This window comes from Botrytis sinoallii (genome assembly GCF_014898435.1).
Source record: "Botrytis sinoallii strain Bc 23 chromosome Unknown BSIN_011, whole genome shotgun sequence".
NCBI lineage: Eukaryota > Fungi > Ascomycota > Leotiomycetes > Helotiales > Sclerotiniaceae > Botrytis > Botrytis sinoallii.
Genome location: NW_024066038.1, coordinates 1069379 through 1089776, shown reverse-complemented (window position 1 = coordinate 1089776; position 20398 = coordinate 1069379).

Sequence of the window (20398 nt, the reverse complement as noted above, 5' to 3'; positions counted from 1 at the left end):
AGTGTCTCTTGATCCGATTTTGGACCCATACCATTGATTTGATCGATTTATTTTCTATTAAGATACCTGACTATCTCCCAATCCTCTGAAGGGAAAGGTATTAGCATTACTGATGGACGGGTAGTGATTAATGTTCCTTACCTGAGCTTTGTAGACCTGCTACCTCACCCTCACTAATATTCTCTCTCATAGTATTTAACAAAATTACTTCGGATTCCGGGTCGTTTGATTGCGATCTCTCTGGTGACAAAGTAGCACCCTACATAGCTGAAAGTGTGTACTTGTAGGATTTGGTTTATTGCTGCAAACTTTTTCCAGTTTATTGGAAGTTGTGATTAGAAGCAAGTTGTAATTTCTCAGAAGCTCAAGCAACTAATATAGTACTGAGCATTATTCGTACGATTGTATCAAATTCTTCATACGGCATATTCCGAATACAAATTATTTATCCGATGTTAAATTCATGCCTAGAGGATATTATTCACTCCCCAGAGCAGTATATGATGTACCTAGGTATTTTGTGTAACGTCCAAATATAACGAGACGTATCTTATTTTTTACTACGGTGATTGATCAAATCAGCTTGAGTTTATGCTTCGTATGCAGTGATGAATTTTGTTGTTATTAATATGGTTGATAAGTATAAAGTACTTCAGTTTATTATAATTGTAATCGTTCTTATCTAATCATATCAATTATGGGAGGCTAGTACTCATACAAGGAAGAGCTAGCGACTCACTGACTAAAATAGTGCCTTCTCTATGATCGCATGATCGATATCCCGACAATTATCCCTCTTGGTTGTCCCATATCTGAGATAGGAACTACCTAGGTACGTTGAACATTATACGTCGATCAACACAGGCCTATCAACAAAGGCAAATTAATACTGCTCTGCTCTAAGACCATCACATTTTCTCTAGACGTACCCAACTATCAGAGCCAATCCTTTCACCGAGTTCATTTATCTATAATCTTCTGTTACAATTTTTCAGATCATTGCAAGCTATAGCTCTTCACCGTCTCTTGTCACCGAGGTGCTTTTCAAATAGACAACTTGAAATTTGATATGAATAGAAGGAGGGCTGTGAAACACAACTTTTTGGTCGAGTTTTAGATGAATAAGCACAGTAACATCAAAGCGAAAAGACCATTCAGCACCCAAAATATAAATGAATCACCCCACAGTAATGCAGTCGTTGCATTACCTTGACCAACACATATATCAACATCTTCCGCCATAAATCCTACAGTTTCTAGTGCATGCACCTTAATCTCATTGCCATCGAGGCTTTCTACATCCTAAACCTGAATATTGGAAGCCCAAGCCAAAGGGTCAACTTCACGACTAGCTATTCATGGATTACCCTTGATATCCCCCGAAATGACTGACTGTTGCATACATAAATTGATTGATTGATTTCATTTACGTCCACCTTCAGTCTAAGACTATATAGAACAACTAGACCTCTAAAGGCTCTAGCAAATAACTTTTTATTCTACAAAAATGGATATATACAATTTAGAATTTAGGGAAGTGAAAACAAATACTGGGGAACAGTGCCCGCTCATTATACACATTGCATATAATAAGAAAATTATAAAAATCAAGAAATTATAAGAAAATCAAAGCCCTCTCTTATTTCCCTAATTACTTCTTCTTCATTCTCTTCTCCTTTTTCCTCTTTTACTACTATTCCTTCCTCTATCTCGTCTTATATAAAAGCCCTAACCAAGTGCCATACTCTTATAGCGATTTTAATAATATTGGTGAATTTAATAGCTAATTCAATATCTACTTTTATATAGAATAGGAACTATATAATGATTTTAGATAATGATATATTCTTGAATATTTCTTTTCTCTCTACTTTGTATATAAAATAACTAATAAGGAGATATTATGAAGCCTCAATATTACCATATATATATTTATTATCAAAAAGTTTAAATCGATATAAATAAGATTTGATATATCCATAACCTAATTTGAATTAAAAATATGCGCTAGTAATGTTTCGCTTGATTTCACTTAATAGCTTGATTTTCAATCCTATCTTCCATAAAAATAGCTTTAAATAGATCAAAGGGGATTGATTTGATCTGAGTTTGTATTGATTGAGAATAGAAAGTTATTGATCTGAATCGTACTTTTTGATTATTATACCTAGAAGTCCAAAACTTATTTCGTTTGAAATAAAACATATTGTAATTGCTTCCTTTACTAATTTATCTGCTAGCTCATTTCCTTTTACTAAAATATATCCTGAAACCCAATTTAGAAATACTTCAGCTCCTTTTGCTTTGATGATTTTCGCTGTTTTGATTGCTCGAATCTGATAGGCTTGTCCAGGGTAATCTGATGGTGTTTTTAAGCGATATAGATCAGCTTGGTTGTCCGAATATATTTTGAATTTGTTACCAATATAGGCAATTGTGCTAGTATATTCAATAGCTCTAGTAACCCTGTAAAGCTCTTTATTATACACTAGTTGATTACTATCAATATTCAATTGTTATTAATATGAAATTCGATTGTTTAGTTGTATTGCAATTATACCTATACCTATACCTATTCCTTTTTCAGTAGAAGAGGTATCAGTATAAATGTAGATAGTATCCTTATCTCTGTGATTGAAAACGATATTGTGAAGAATAGTAGTATCTTCTTTTGATGAATTGCTAATATTGACTCTGAAGGGAATTTCCTTTTTTCATGGGGGGAAGTTGAAGTGAATAATCTTTTCAAATGAATAGGATTGAGATCCTGATTTATTGATCCTCTAATTCTATCAAGTTGGATTGATTTATATTGTTTTCTTTGAGGAGTAGGGATTACTTCCAAATCGGTTTGATATTGAGCTGATATTTCTTTTCGATATTGATTGAATGGTTTGATAAGAATTTAGTTAAACGAAATGCGTATTGCCTAACATTTAAATCTAATCGAATTTTGGGGGCTTTAGACCTGCTTCTACTTCTATCAAAAGGATTGGGGCTGTTTTGAAGACTTTTAATATCTTTCGAAAAACTAGGTTTTGAAGCGATTATATTATATTCTTGAAATGAGTTTAACCTCTTCATTAAATCACTAATCCGTAATCAGCTATACTGGTTACACATGCTATATATAATTATCTAAGGGCTTTAGGATTAAGGCTCTTTTCAATATTAATTAATCGAGCTATTCAATGGAAGACACCTTTCGCTTGTATAATTTGAATATTAACATATTAATCGAATTTAAGGTTCAGATTGAACTATATTTTTAATTATCTAATAAGAGATTGGGATACAATTATTTCCGAATTGAATAATATAATTGGATATTTTTTTGTTAATTTGGATGATGAAAAGTGTATTAGCTCTGTTTTTGCTAAATCGAATTGGATTGTATTTCTAGAATTGAATTTATAGATTTGTTTTGTAATTTTCTCTAGAGTTTTGATATTCTTTTTTTATATAGATGAATATGTAATTAAAGCAATATTATTTATATAGAAAAAAAACTTAATCGAATTGGATAAAAAGAGCTTCCTGATATATATAAGAAAGAGAATTGAAGAAATCAGGCTGCCTTGTAGTATTCCGGTCGAAATTGGTTTGAAAAATTCGATTTGATTATTAAAAGATAGTTTCAATTGTTTTTGTTGAAGAAATGAGATTATTCAAACTATTAGATTTGTGGGCAATTTTAGTTTCTTATAAATATCTAATAGTCGATTCTCGAAATATGATTGAATACTCTCTTTATATTTATAAATAATATTAAGGTCTTTTTATTGGCTTACTTGTTTCTTTTGATTTCTGTAATTAATAAAAGTGCAGTATCGATTGCTGATTTCTTTTGGTATCCTCCCATTTGACTTTTGTGAAAGAAATGGATTGTTTTCGCTAAATATCCTAATTATTGAGCTAGAATCCTTTTGCTTATTTTATCCAGACAATTTAAGAATACAATTACTCTATATACTTTTGAAAAGGAATAATCTAATTTAGAAGCTTTCTTTAGAATAGCTTTTGTGACTTGTTTTCAATATTTCGGGTGATATCCTAGATTAATAAGTTTATTAAAAAAAGTAAAAAAGATTTGTAAAATTGTTTTATAAATCTTTATAATAATCTCTTAAGTGATTCCATCTGGATTAGGGGTTTTTCCTTGAATTTTAGCTAAACAGATATTGCTTAATTCGATTTGAGTAAAATTAGGCCATTCTCATTTCTTGGATTGTTTATATTCTTTCTATTATGGTTTTGGGGTAATAGGAGGAGATGGGAATAGAGTTGATCTGAAAGTAGAGTATTTTCCTTTGAAAAAGCTTTTTATTGTAATATCCAATATCCTTTGATTTTGAAAGTCTTTAATATAAGCTATTACTTTGAAAATTGTCTTTGTGTTCTCCTTTTCTAGAAATTTATTTAATAATTCTTTTTTGCTGTTTTAATAACTTGAAAGTATTTGTTTCTAGTAATTTGATATTCTTTCTTAAAGCTATAATTCTTTAGATCTAATTCAATTCTTTGCTTTACTTCTTTTAGCTCTTTTGGAGATCTTTCAATTCAGGTGTTCATTATGATTTAGTTGGGGTTCCCACAGAACCTGATCGCTCTGATCGACTCCTTCTTAACCCAAAGGCAACTCAGGGTTAGACTTAACGAAGCAATAACTGGCTACAGCACAGTGGAATGCGGTACCCCACAAGGCTCACCCCTCTCGCCAGTCCTATACATACTTTATCTCGCAGAGCTACTCTAGCAAGACCCTAAACTCCGATTCGGGTATGTAAACGACATCTGTCTATACCGATCATCGGCAAGCGTTCAACAAACGTCACAATACTAGCAAGAGATGTGAAAAGCATATTCCACTGGAGAGTTAGGAACAAAATAATCTTCGCATCCAAAAAGATGGAGATGATCCATATAATACGATACAAGCATTCCATCAATCCGGCATGTGAAATAAATCGCGATTGCATCATCTCTCCGATCGCACCAGGATTGGCTCTATGATGGCTAGGGCGTGTAGTTTGATTGCAAGCTCATATTCAAATAGTATATCGAAACGCAAATAGCCAAAGGCCGGAAATTAGCTCATCACATCCAAGGGCTAGCCCGGATTACAAATAGACCTCCAGCAGTATCTTTATGGAAAGCAGTGATCATTTATTTATATCTAGTTCTATTCTATAGGGTAAAGATATAATATATAGGACAAACAAAAACCACTGGATAGTATCGAAACAGAATACCAATAGTAATGAGCACTCGATTAGGAGGAGCGATTTTAGCTATCAACAAGGTTCTATGAATAGCAATCAGAGAAGTCCTCCTAATCTGGTGAATAACCCCGAATACAGTGATAATAAGGGATAGTGCTTTTTCACCAGTAGAAATAGTATTAGAACAAATAAAATGGAGAGCAGCCTTCCGTGTCCAAACTATTAATCCAAAACACTCTTTTTATCATCGAGGGATAAGAGCTACTTACTCCTCCGGCAACAGGGAAGGCCAATTGCAGCCAGCTAGAACAAAGATCCAGGTAATCAGCTAGTGCCTTTCCCGAATCAAGGAGATAATTTTAGTAGAGTCCCATTACACACTAGGGTGTCAAATGGATCCCACTAGAGGTCTTATAAAAAAGATAGCGGCAGAGCAGTTTCAGAAATAATGGAACAAGCGTACACACGATCAAATCACTATATTCTTTAATGGATCGGAACAGACCGATAAGGATGGTAGGCGAGTAGAATATGAATATGTCGTATATAGAGAACAGACGGTAGTATACAAAGGAAACAATGGATTGCATTACAACTCTTATGTATTCGACGCGAAAACGATCGGGGTATATCGAGGCCTCCAAGTAGCGATCAGAAATATTACCGGTATAAAACAAATGGAAATCTGTATGTATATCGATAGCACATCGGTGATATGGGGAATGAGAGGTATAGCCTCTATCACATCGCAATGGCTTTCCTCAAATATCACAAATTAATGCAAATACACTCGATTCAGATCAAATGGTTGCTAGGTTATATAGGGATCAAAAGAAATAAGCATGTAGATATACTCATTAATAAAAGAACAAGAAAATCAGTCTCAGGGTATGCAAATCGATCTATAACAAGCAATATCCGCTTTATAGCAAAAACTGCTATGGAATCAGCAGCACAGACATGGTGGATCAAACAGAAACCAATGCTCTCCAAACAGTACCAGAAATGGAATCCAAGGAGCACAAACAAATGCTCTAATGAATTAGAACTCTCACAAGCTACTTTCCACCACATACTAGCAATCCGCTCAGTATACGGCGATTTCAAAAACTATCACCAACAATTTAAATATAAGGAAGCAACGATCCATTGCTCATGTGGTGTATACAAATCCTCTGAACACATTATGCACTGCTGCAAAGTCCTTGTGATCTACAAAACCTAGCCTCCAGATATCAGGCCCAAATACTCATTCTGCAACCGGGTGGCTCAAGAACGATTACTGAAACAGCTAATACATACACCAGCTAAGTTCGCTGAATTTATTGCTATAACAGACTTCTACAGAAGTATATGCCCTAGAATGCTACCAGAAGAATAGGAAGAGGAAATGGAAATGGATTGACCGATCCGGGTGAACACAAATACAGAATAGGAGGCGATCGATATAACAAGGCTATAAAGAACAAAATCGATATATGCAATACTCTACACTGCACTAGAATACATACAAAAGCTACCCTTATAGGATAAAGCAGCTCTCAATCAAAACATTATATAAAAGATCGGAAAGCGTGCACGGAGGCGCTCAGAGGATCGGAGACAAAAGCGCAAGCGCGCTAGCTATCGCTTGGGAGGCTACTGAGGGTATTGAGACCTCATTTTTAGGAGAGGGGGATCATATAAATTAGAGATTATCCCGCAGTTAGCCCAACCGTAATGCCCCCTGGGAGGCTCGCCTATACGGCCCGGTTGAAAATTACTAATAATAATAATAATAATAATTATGATTTAGTTCTTTTAATTAAAACAATTTTAGGTATACACCTTTTTATTGCTTTTTGAATGATTCTAGTAAATTCGTTTACTATTTGATCTAAAGTTAGATAATAATTGTTTTTGTTTTTCAAAAGGTTTAAGGAATCCTTTTTGATTGAAATAATTAATTCTAAATTAAATAGAATAAAGGAATATAAGAATTCCGATTTGAGTATTGATTCAAACTTTTCCTAATTCACTAGCTTAGTATTATATCTAGCTATTGATCTAGTATTAGAAATATTTAGATTTTCTTTTTCTTTTAATTCAAATAGTATTCCTGTATAATCAGATTCTGTATTTGAAAGTGTTTGTTAATTGTGAATTTGAGAAGAGATTCCCTCTAATGCTAGTGTTAGATCAAGAATATTTGGATTAAGGAGATTAGTTTGATAGAAAGTATTGATTCCAGACTCGTTTAAAAGAATAAGATTCTGATCTTCAAATCATTCAGTTAATTGATTAGTGTTTCTACTTTTCTTTGAAAAAGGATTTCATTATAGGTGATGGGTATTGAAGTTATCTAAAAGGATGGTTTTTTGTATAATAGATATATTATACAAATATCTTTCAATTGTGAAACCTTTCTCTTTAGCTTGATTAGCTTTATTATATATATTGATGATTTGAAAGGTTTTGTTTCCATTTTTGATAATTGAAAATCTGTATATCAGAATTTATTGGAGAATCGAAAGCTAGATTGATTATAGTTTAAAGAGTTTTTGATATATATAGTAATATACATGGCCGATAATTAGAATTGAGTCTTGGTAATGTTTATATGAAATTGGAATGTATAATAAATCTTGAATTTGAATAATCGATTCCGTTTTTAATAATTCAAGGTTCTTGAATTATAATAAGGTTGATATTAAATTCTATTACAAGCTATAGAATGTTCTTTGTAGCTTATAAACTTTAATTGAGATTTATTTAAAGAATTCGAATATTAGTATAACTTATTAATAAATAATATTCGATTTTTATTAAATAACCTAATAGGTTTCGTATGTTTTCGAATTTATTATATAATTCTCTTAACAATTCGAGTATTTTACTTTTAAGTATTAATAGAACTTTCCTCTGATATTACATATTATACACAAGTATACTAATATAATATACTTGCCTTTATATAATCTATAAAAAGGATTCCTTTTATAATAAATATTCTGATACCCAAATCCTTAATATTTCTGATATTATATAATTGGTTTTGATTTGTAGAATTGTTTTATTCTTATACTACTTCCAACAATATATAATCGCTTTCGAATAGCTAATTCTGCTTCTGATTTTGTAGCAAAAGCAATAACGATAGCACTCTTTGTTGATGAGCTCTTCTGGAGGCAAGTATAAGCCAAAAGGGGGTTCCTATAGGCTTGAAATCTGAATTGAAGGTTTTGATTTTATCGAGTATAAGATCTATTCCTTTTGTACCTGAGAATTCTTTAATTAGGATTTTGTGAATAATGACTTTGTGCCATTCTTAATCCTTTTGAATTCTTTCGAATTTGATAATATTACTCCAAATCGCTTTTTTCTTTAATAAGAATTGTGATGTAAAAGGATTATTTGTTGTGATAATAATATTATTATTAAAGGATATAGTTACTACTACAATAACTAGCTTTTTGATTCCGATCTTTTGAAAGACTTTATTTATTTTGTTTTGGATAATTAGGGGGGAAAAGGAGGTAGGGTTTGGAAAATCTGGTTTGATTAAGATAATTTGTTTTTGGATAAGATTAGATTTCTTTTCTATATTAATAGATGTAATGTTTTTCCCTTTGAGAACTAAATTCCATTCTCCTTTTTTTGAAATATCAGTGTATATTGGTTTCAATATAGTGATAATAGCAATAGTAGGCGAAAGAGGTTTAGCTAATGCTTTCGCTTGTGATTCGATTTTGTGTATAGCGGTTTCCAAATGGGTGATTTGAGAGGTGATGATATTCGAAGTTGTAGTAAGCTTCCCCTTTTCAGTATATTCTCTAAAGATCTCTAGAAGATCTAAGAGCTTGGATTATTCTTTACGTAATTGGAAGAGAGAGGAAGCTAGCACTATAAGGTCTCTAGCTTTCAAAATAGCTTCCTTGGGTGTATTTGGGTTGTTTTGGATTCTAGATTGTTTGTTCTGATTGCTAAGGGATATTGTAGAGCCCCGTTTCTTATTCTGATTGAATATATAAATAGTATTGATTATATCTTGAATAATAAAGGGGTCACTAAATAAATTGAACTCTTCAAATCTTCTTCCAGTACTAGCTGGCTGGTTGATTAATAGAATAGGGCTAGAGATTTCGAATTGAGGGTTTTCAAAAGACGAGGAAGGGCTTGAAGGTATTGGGGTACCTAGGACAACAGTAGGATAAGTGATTGGTATAATAGAGGCTTCAGAAGAAGCCTTTATCATAACCGTATCCCTAAGTGTTGATGGATTATTAAGAAAGCTCATATTGAGAATCTTATTCTTATTCTGGTAATTCAGAATAAGAAAATTTACGCGAATTTTCGTATATGTTTCATGTTCGGAGCGCCGACGACAGTAGCACAACAACTACTGGTCAGAATCACTGGGGAGCAATTACAATCAATTTGGTTTAATAACTATGATCTAAATCGATCGCGAACGGGTTGTATTTCGAAGAAAAAGTTTCCTTCGAAATTTGTTGTGTGTGTATACATAAAAGCACAATGCTACTACTCCGGATATATAAAAGAAGGAAAGAAAGTGGATAGGTAACATTCACTCCCTCAAAGATCCTAGCCACCTCTTCCTCGACGAGGACACGGAGTTGAGAATTATGATAGTTCCAGCTGTTGCTACCGTCGCTGAGCTTAATATGGACATGACCGTACAGGAGCATATCAGGTATACAGTTCTTGAGCCGAATATGGTACAGTCTTGTGGAGAGAAGAATTTATTCGACAAATTAATAGAAAAGCTTGAGAAAAGGGTAGATGAAGCCTTGGAATGATTTTTTCTGTATATGAAATAAAACAATCAATTGTACGAGGCTGACAGAGCGAGCGCTCTAGGCGCAAGCTCGAGTGTTGTAATATTAGTTTCGTAATAATCTATAAGTGTATGTTTTATGCTTTTGATTTTGGAGTTGCGAGATTATTTTCCAAGGGATTTGAAATACATTACTACATTGATAGTTCACTCAAAAGTCACTATTTATGAACGAAAATATTTCACGGTATTTGAGCTGGTTCTAGAATTAATAACGTGCATTTGTATTTTGAAATGTAAGCTAGCTTGAAGATGAAGACTCTAAGAGCAATATCTATTTGCTTATAAGGACCTTAAATAGAAAGCCTATTTCTGGGTAGTATAATGGAAAGATGGCTCTATACCCGAAATTATCCGCACAAGATCCGATTGACATCGGTTCTGTCGAACATTGTAAGTCTCGATGTTTAGATAAAATCATCGTCTAGCTATGTCTGCTTCTGGACCCAACAGGATCCCCTACTAACTACTATATCATATGCATAATTCCATGGCCATTGCGAGGGTTTGGGTCTGTTGGATGTTTCATGGTCATCAAAGAGCTCTCTGACACCCCAATATTCACCATTAGCTATTCCGTCTTCATCAGTTGGAATGACATACTCGTGTCCCCACCAACGTATGTGCATTTTGCCAGTGGCCATACGGAGAAAAGGTTGAAGTGACAATGGTTCTCGCATGCTGGCTTTAATCCATCAAAGGGTAAAGCCTCTCCGTCTTTCTCCCAATGTACCAGAAAAGCTAGAGTAACCTCGACATTCTCCCAGTAGCTCATGTTTGCTCCATGGAGAAATTGCATTTCCAATACCTTTGGATCTGCAAGAGCTTCGTCCTTCTTTTCAGAATTCATAAATTCTTCATAATCCAAATCGAATATGCCAGGAAGTGCCAGTCGTTCAATTCGTAGGACACGCTTTAGCTCGTTCATGAAGTTGACGTTGTTGCTTTTACAACTGCCAAAGGACCGAAATGACCCCTTGAATATTTCCATTCGTCAGCCTCCCCGGCATGATTAGCAATCAAAGACAGCTGCTTCAGTCTGGGGAAATTGCTCTTCTATGAGAAAATGGAACAGTATTCGTCCACCATGGGTCGTTGGAAACTTCGTAAGGAGGGGCTTCAGATATGGCAAGATTGGTAATTGCGGAGAGATCTGTGCGGCTTTGAAGCCACGCTAGCTTGTAAAAAGTGTATTCGAGGTTCTTGGCAACTAGAGTATCCACCTCAAAGTCAATCCAGCCTTTGCTTTGAACTCGTACACAGGCGGCTTGTTGTCTCCATCTGGGCAATGGTATTTGCCATCTACAGGTCTAACTCCTCGAGGGACGGCGATAATGTTTCAAAAATATCTCGGAGGATTCTCGACATGTCCATAAGAGATAGTCTGATGATAAATTCGCACTTGAATCATCGTCAAAACAAAGAGTTGCGGTGATTAGATGGGAATTTAAATCATCGGACCATGGGATACGATATGAATGAGAGTCGGTGGCCAAATGAAGACTTATTGTGCGAGGCTCTGGAAGTGCGTGAAGCCATATCTTTCTACGTAGTTCATGAGGAAGTCTGGGAAAGCATGTAAATGTATCATGAGATGATCTTCTTTCAAGCTCGACCCAAGTAGAAATTGTTCACCCCACAAGCAATTCCTACGGTAAAGATTTTTGTACCGCATTCCATTGCTTGCAGCGTCGTCCTTGAACAAGAAATTCGGTGAAGTGTTGCCCCATGGGCATACAAGAGGTTCTTCAGTGAGTTCCAAATTAACGGTTGATTCTTCGATAGTAGCGTTCTTCTCATGAGTGATATCTTCGTGCAAGTGGTTTGTGGTTTGCATGTTTGCGACTGTAATGATAGAATTACCAGACTCGTTGATACTGTCGCTTGATAAAGGGTGGCCATGATTCTTCATAACTCTGGCGGTCTCTATTGCAGGATTATTCGGTACATCCAAGCCTCAGATGACCTCATTCTTTGATCCAGCCATGATGTATTGAAGTGATGTTAACACCGAATGGTTTGTCGTAATCAAGAATGTAAATCAAATGTAAAAGTTGCAGAGGAGAAATGTAGAGACTTAAATTCTTGGAGGTTCATTGAGAGCTAGGACCATGTACAGTCGATGGTATACGGCAGGTCCCTAGTGAGCTCTTAGCGAATTTAGTGCTCTACAAGTCATATTTCTTCATTCATAAACGGTGAATGAGTGTGAATGATTTATAGATCATAGAGTCAAGACTGAATGGCCATGATTGGCCTGCATAGCTTCTAGCTTCGACTGCTCTTCCAAGTCTCGCCTAATCAAAAACTGATCTTTGTAAATGCTGCTATTTCTTCGTGTGATTCACCCAGTTTGTCTGAATATACCATACCGTACTCTAAACTCTATACTCATGGGCACTGCTAAAACTTCGGCGTTAGTACCCAGGTAGTAGCCATCCTTTGATTTCGACCATTCGTAGCAGATAGATACTTCATTCGACATCTATTTACTTCCATTATTATACATAAGGATATACTTAGGTAAGCTTAGAATGAGTAAAGACTAAAGACTTACCAGTGTAGATCCAAAAGCCCTTAGTAAGCAGAAGTTAGCATTTCCTGGTTGGAAACTCAATTGGAGTAATGACAGATGCGAGAAAGTGGCAAGAGAGGTAATATGAACGAACGCGGTCATAGGCACATGGAGTGTTGCGGAACACTGCGCAGAGAGACGTGTTTATTTTGAGTATTGTACACACAAGGCGTTCGTAGGAAATTTCGCACAATCGTACTTCCGTCACGAACATATAGCACTCAACAATATTCTCCATAAGAGCATCCAATCTTGTCTTGTATCTTCGTTGCCTTCACTTGAGCCGGCCAAATACCCTCAGCAGTGTCTTCAAAATTGTTCCGTTCATCGACTGAATTAGAAACTGCCTCTCTTTATTGGAAGTGTCCGCAATGAAAGCATTTTCTCAGCCGGCGTTGTCACTAGCAATATTTCCTCGTCTTCGACACGCAATAGTGGTTCCTCCCGTACTTCCCACCATTAAGCTTCTATAAAGTTTGCTTGCTCGTCTAGCACATGAACAACCGAGGCAAAAATGGGTGGATAGAGTTCGAAATTTCGTGTCAACAAGGTTTGAAACACGGGTAACTGCATATATAATAGCGCTTGTATTGACCTGTCGTTGTATAAAAGTTAGTTGAAGTACATAAAACCGAGTTCGGTGTTTACAGAGACAATCCTTCCTTCCAGCAGATTCCTCGCAGACTGCCTGCATGAAGTGACAGGCCCTGATGTTCGTAGATCCATCTCATTTGTACCTCATCCCACATTACTAGCAATAAGATCCACGCCAGTGCTTGTGTCTGTGATTATAGTCTGCCAGCCCTGCCAGGTTCTTCTTGCAGCTGGTTGTAATGAAATCTGGGCTATTCGCGCATCTAGATGATAGACCTCATTGGTAGTTGTTGATGTTGATAATGACAATCTGTGGTAAAGCATGTCAGCTTCAGCTACTATTTTGTTCAGTCACCAAAAAAAGAAGAGTGAACGAGGGATCTGTAAATAATTAACTGCAAGATAGATGCAAGTGGATTGCCGTGCAGCATGATGAGGATGATGGATTGACATAGCGATATGCAGAAGAATTGGCTAGAGCTGCGGTTTCGAATTTGATGCTAAATCTCTTCTGCTGGATGAATCAAACGAGTGGAGAGGCTTGTCCAGGCTTAGAGGAAGTTGTGCGAATTGAGGCTGTTTGTTCAGTCTCCTTCTGTCGTTCGAACCATCCTTAAACTGTGGTTGTTAGTTTGCAGCCCGCTGTCGCCTTTTCGCTCACCATCAGTAATGCTTAGTTCACAAAGCGTTACACTTTCTCTGCTTTCACGAACAATTGTTAGTCCGCAGCCCTTATGTCTTCTTCAATCTTAGAGCACGCATGCGTACTTACTACAGTATACTCTCCACGGCGTTCCAGTCAGGTACGAGACAATTCGTGTTGAGAGGTCGTTCCAGATGAATTGATTGCTGAGTATAAGAAATTTTGAAAAACCGCTGGTTTCGCGAAAACATATAGGGTTATCATTAACTCATGAGTTAGGGCGGTCAAATCATTGATTTCTTGTGCTGGAATTGAGAGGCGTCTATCTTTGTATGCATAATTATGAGATTACTAAAACTACAATCACAAGGCTCACAATGAACCACAACAGTTTTTCTCACTGCAAGACCGTGTAGGCAAATCAAAAGTGTCCCAAATCATATTCAACGCTTGGTAATCTAAGTCACGGTTTTCTAATTCTCTTCTCCCAAAAGACATATCTTTCCAGGGTCTTTAACAGTCCGAATGGCAGTCCAACAATACAGAGGAGGGAAGACGAATACCAGATTGTAGATTATGGAATTAGAGGATTTTTTTCGTATTGGAAGGAATCTCAGATAATATAAAACAGGTAGTATTAGCCAAAATGTCACAAGCATTTCAATTTATCTCTTACTTGCTGGATTTATATCTAGATAAGTTTTGATAGGATCATGATTCTTGTTTTCAAAGTTTAGGAAATCGCTAATTGTCATCAGATATTGCAAGATCCAAGTAGATTTGAGAGTGATGAGATACTTGTTATCATATTGACTGGTCCCCTAATATGATTGATTGATTGATTGATTTCATTTACATCCACGTTCAGTCTAAGATTATATAGGACGGCTAGGCCTCTAGAGGCTCTAGTAGATAACTTTTTATTCTACAAAGATAGATATATTCGATTTAGGGAAATAAAAACAAATGTTAAGGATTAGTACCCGTTTATTATATGTATTATATATAATAAGGAAAGGGAAGTATAACATTTAAGAAATTAGTAAAAGACTCTTTCCTTCTTCTTCTTTTTCTTCAATTATTATTTCTTTCATTTTTGTAATAACTCTTTCTCCCTCTATTATTATATCTTCTTCTTCTTCTACTACCTCTTTTTCTCCTATTTCGTTTTATATTAGAGCTTTAACCAAATACTATATTCTTATAGCTATTTTGGTAATATTAATAAATTTGATGGTTAACTTGATATCAATTTTAATATAAAATAGAAATTATATAATGATTTTGGATAAAAATATTTCCTTAAAGATTTCTTTTCTTTCAATTTTATATATGGAGTAGTTAATAAGGAAATATTGTAATACTTTAATATTATTATATATATATTTGTTATTAGAAAGTTTGAAGTGATGTAAATAGGATTTGATATATCCATAATCTAATTTGAATTGAAAGAATACATTAATAGTATTTCGATTGATTCTACTTGATAGCTTGATTTTCGAGCCTATTTTCTAAGAAAATAATTTCAAATAAGTTGATAAAGATTGATTTGATCTGAGTTTATATTGATTGAGAATATTAAGCTATTAATCTGAAGTATATTTCTTAATAATTATATCTAATAATCTAAAGTTTGTTTTATTTGAGATGGATTGTATTGTGATTGTTTTTTTAATTAGTTTATCTACTAATTTATTTCCTTTAATTGAGGTATGGCCAGGAATCCAATTTAGCGAGATTTCGGTTCCTTTTGCTTTGATAATCTTTGTTGCTTTGATTATTCTTATTTGGTAGGTTTATCCTGAATAATCTAAAGGAGTTTTAGACGGTATAAATCAATTTGATTATTTAAATAAATCTTGAACTTTTGATTATTGCAAGCAATAGAATTAGTATATTCAATAGCTTTTGTAATTCCAAAAAGCTTTCCATTATATACCAATTAATTAATATCAATATTGCTTCGCTCTTGATATAGAATTCGATTATTTGATTGTATAATCACTATACCTACCCCAATACCAATTCTCTTTCTAATGGAGAAAGCATTAGTATAAATATAGATAGTATTCTTATCCCTATATTTGAAAACAATATTATAAAAAATAACAGTATTTTCTTTTAACGAATTATTAATATTGACTTTGAAGAAGATATCTCTTTTTTATAAAAAGAAATTAAAGTAAATGATCTTTTAAATAAAAAAGGATTGAAATTCTGGTTTATCGATTTTCTGATTTTATTTAGTTGAATAGATTTATATCGTTTTTTTCGAGATATAAGAATTATTTTTAAATCGGCTTGATATTGAGCTAAAGTTTCTTTTTCAATATTGATTGGATATTTTGATAATAATTTGGCTAATCGGAAAGTATATTATCTGATATTTGAATCTAATCGGATTTTAAAAGGTTTTAAACTAGCTTCTATTTTTATTGAAATAATTGAAGCTATTTTGAATACTTCTAATATCTTATGAAAAGCTAGATTTTGAAGTGATTACATTATATTCTTAAAATAAGTTTGACCTTTCCATTAAATCATTAAATTATAATTAGTTATGCTAGTTATATATACTATATATAGTTGTTTAAGGGCTTTAAAACTAAGGCCCTTTTCGATATTAATTAATCAGACTATTTGATGGAAAATTCCTTTAGCTTATATGATTCGAATATTAATATATTAATTGAATTTGAGATTTGAATCGAATTATATTCTTAGCTATTTAATTAAAGATTGAAATATAATTGTTTCAGAATTAGATAATGTGATTGAATAGTTTTTCATTAGTTTTGATAATGAAAAGTGTATTAACTTAGTTTTTATTAAATCAAATTGAATAGAATTCTTTGAGTTGAGTTTATAGATTTATTTTGTAACTCTTTCTAAAGATTTAATATTCTTTTTTTAAGTGGATGAATTAATGATTAGAATAATATTATCTATATAAAAAAGAAACTTTATTAAATTGAATAGGAAAAGGTTCCTAATATATATAAAAAGAGAATTAGAAAGATTAAACTGCCTTATAATATTCCGGTTGAAATTGGCTTAAAGGATTCGGTTTGACTATTAAAGAATAACTTTAATTATCTTTACTATAGGAATAAAGCTATCCAGAAATAAGATTTGTTGGTAGTCTTAGCTTTTTATAGATATCCAATAATTGGTTTCTTGAGATATAATCAAAAGCTCCCTTTATATCTATGAATAATATTAAGGTCTTCTTATTAGCTTATTTGTTTCTTTTGATTTTTGTAGTTAATAATAATATAGTATTAATTACTGATTTCTTTTATTAACCTTTTATTTAGCTCTTATATAGGAAATAAATAGTTTTCATTAAAAATCCTAATTATTAAGCTAGAATCCTTTTATTAATTTTTTCAAATAATTTAAGAATATAATCACTCTATATACTTTTAGAAATGAATAATCAGATTTTGAGGCTTTCTTTAAAATAGCTTCAGTAGCTTGTTTTCAATATTTAGAATGATATTCAAAATTAAGAAGTTTGTTAAAAAAAATGAAAAAGATCTATAGGATTACTTTATAAATTTTTATAATAATTTCTTAAATGATTTTATTTAAACTAGAAGTTTTTTCTTGTATTTTGGCTGAACAAATATTATTTAATTCGATTTGAGAAAGATTAGGTTATTTTTATTTCTTGGATTATTTATATTTTTTTATTATGGTTTTGAAATAATAAAAGAGGGTAGGAATAGAGTTGATTTAAAAATAGAGTATTTTCCTTTGAAAAAGTTTTTTGTTGAAATATTTGGTATTCTTTGATCTTGAAAGTCTTTAATGTAGGCTATTGCTTTAAAAATTGTTTGTATATCTTTTTTTTCTAAAAATTCATTTCAATGATTTTTCTTTATTATTTTAATAGTTTGAAAATACTTATTTCTAGTAATTCGATATTCTTTTTTAAAGTTAAGATTCTTTAGGTTTGATTTATTTATTTGCTTTGTATTTTCTAACTCTTTTCGAAAATCCTTTAATTCAGGTATTTATTATAATTTAGCTTTTTTAATTGAAATAACTTTGGGTATATATCTTTTAATTATTTTTTGAATAATCTTTATAAATTCACTTATTGTTTGATTTAGAATTAAATAATAGTTATCTTTATTTTTCAAAAGATTTAAGAAATTCTTTTTAATTAAAGTAATTGAATTTAAAATAAAAAGAATAAAGAAATATAAGGATTCTGATTTGAATATTGATTTAAACTTTTTCTAATTCATTAATTTAGTATTATATTTAGTTATCAATTTAGTATTAGGAATAGTTAGAACTTCTTTTCCTTTTAATTTGAATATTATTTCTATATAATCAGATTCTGTATCTGAAAGTATTTATTAGTTATAAATTTGAGAAAAGATTTTTTTTAATATTAATATTAAATCAAGGATATTTAAATTAAAAAGATTAATTCGATAGAAGGTATTGATTCCGGATTTATTTAAAAAAAATAAGATTCTGATCTTCAAATCATTTAATTAATTAATCAGTATTTCTGTTTTTCTTTAAAAAAGGATTTTATTATAAATAATAGGCATTAAAATCGTTTAAAAGAATAATTTATTATATAATAGATATATTATATAAATATCTTTCAATTATAAAACTATTCTCTTTAGCTTAATCAGCTTTGTTATATATATTAATAATTTGAAAGGTTTTGTTTCTATTTTAATAATTAAAAATTTATATATCAGAATCTATTGGAAAATCGAAAGCTAGATTGATTATAGCTTGAAGAGTTTTTAATATATATAATAGTATATATAGCCAATAATTAGGATCAAATCTTGATAATATTTATATGAAATTGGAATATATAATAAATCTTGAATTTGAATAATTGATTCCATTCTTGATAATCCAAGATTCTTGAATTATAATAAAATCGATATTAAGTTCTATTACAAGCTATAGAATATTCTCTATGGTTTATAAGCTCCTATTAAGATTTATTTAAAGGATTTGAATATTAATATAATTTATAAATTAATATTATCTGCTTTTTGTTGAATTGCTTAATAGATTTTACAGATTCTTGAATTTGCTATGCTTTCCTTGATAATTCGAGTATTTGACAGCTAGATATTAACAGAACTTTCCTTTGATATTGCAGACTATATACAAGTATATTAATATTATATATTTGCCCTTACAAAATCCATAAAAAGAATCCCTTCTATAATGTATATCCTGATATCCAAATCCTTAGCATTTTTGGTATTATATAATTGATTTGGATTTGTAGAACTTTTCTATTTTTGTATTAATACTAGTAATATATAGTCATTTCCGAATAGCTAGCTTTATTTCTGATTTTGTTATAAAAATAATCACTATTGCTCTTTCTTATTGATAAGCTCTTTTTGATATTGATATAAGCTAAAAAGGCATTCGAAACAAAATAAATGAAGCCTTTCAAAAGATCGGAATCAAAGGGTTAGTTATTACAGCAGCAACTATATCCTTTAATAATAATATCATTATTACAACAAATAATCCCTTTATATTACAATTCTTATTGGAAAAGAACACACACAAACAAGGGACGATTCACATATACTCCTTATTTATTTCCCCTGCCCCGGCAGGCTTAATCCTATCAAACCTTGTAACCACAGGAGGCTCCCATCATGCCGATGGCGATGCGCGCCCCTGGCGCGCCGAGCGGTTCCTCAACCCAGGGGGTGCTCCCCCCCCAAGCAGTCATTAACACCTTAGGGGCTGGTATACAGCCCCCATTAATTATAAGATCGCTCATAGGCTCTGCTCTTGGTGTAATCAAGGAACGATTCGAAAGGATTGATAAGATAGAGAAGGAGAAACGGGAAATGATCAAAGTATTCACAGTACTAGCAGATAAGCTTGCATAAAGGTTTCAAGACCAACAACGCAAACTCGCCGCGAAGTTTAAGAGTATGATTATCTCTGTTTTGCTAGGAGTAATAGAGACTACCCTTAATTAAGGGAGAAAGTCTGCAACAAAGCAACTACAGCCAGAAAGCAATACACAGAAAACCTATACTAATATACTGAAAACTCAAATAAAAACCTGAAGCAGCAAGTTCCACTACAGGCTCTATTAATACAATACGCTCTGCTCCTAGTGGAAGTATGAACACTAATCGTTCGGAAGCATGCAGACTCAAAAGGGAGAATGATCGGATCGAGAAAAACGATCCTTATAATAGCTGGCGGGGAAGCTCTGCTTTCAGAGACTAGCCCATTCCTGTTAAGACTCAGAATAAAAGAGGCAGTTGCTGGAATCACACTAGCAGAGATCCCCTTTCTTCAGAGGAACAATACAGGCTGGATATTAAGGTGTAGCTCTGGTGCTAGTCGGGAGGAGATCATGAAAACAGAAAATGTCGAGCGGGTATTTAAAACTCTTTATGTAATAAGTATGTGTAGATTAGAAAAATGGTTCATGTATGCAGTCCTACAAGTATTATACGATTTCTATTACATCGAAGGTACTCCTGTTCTTATAC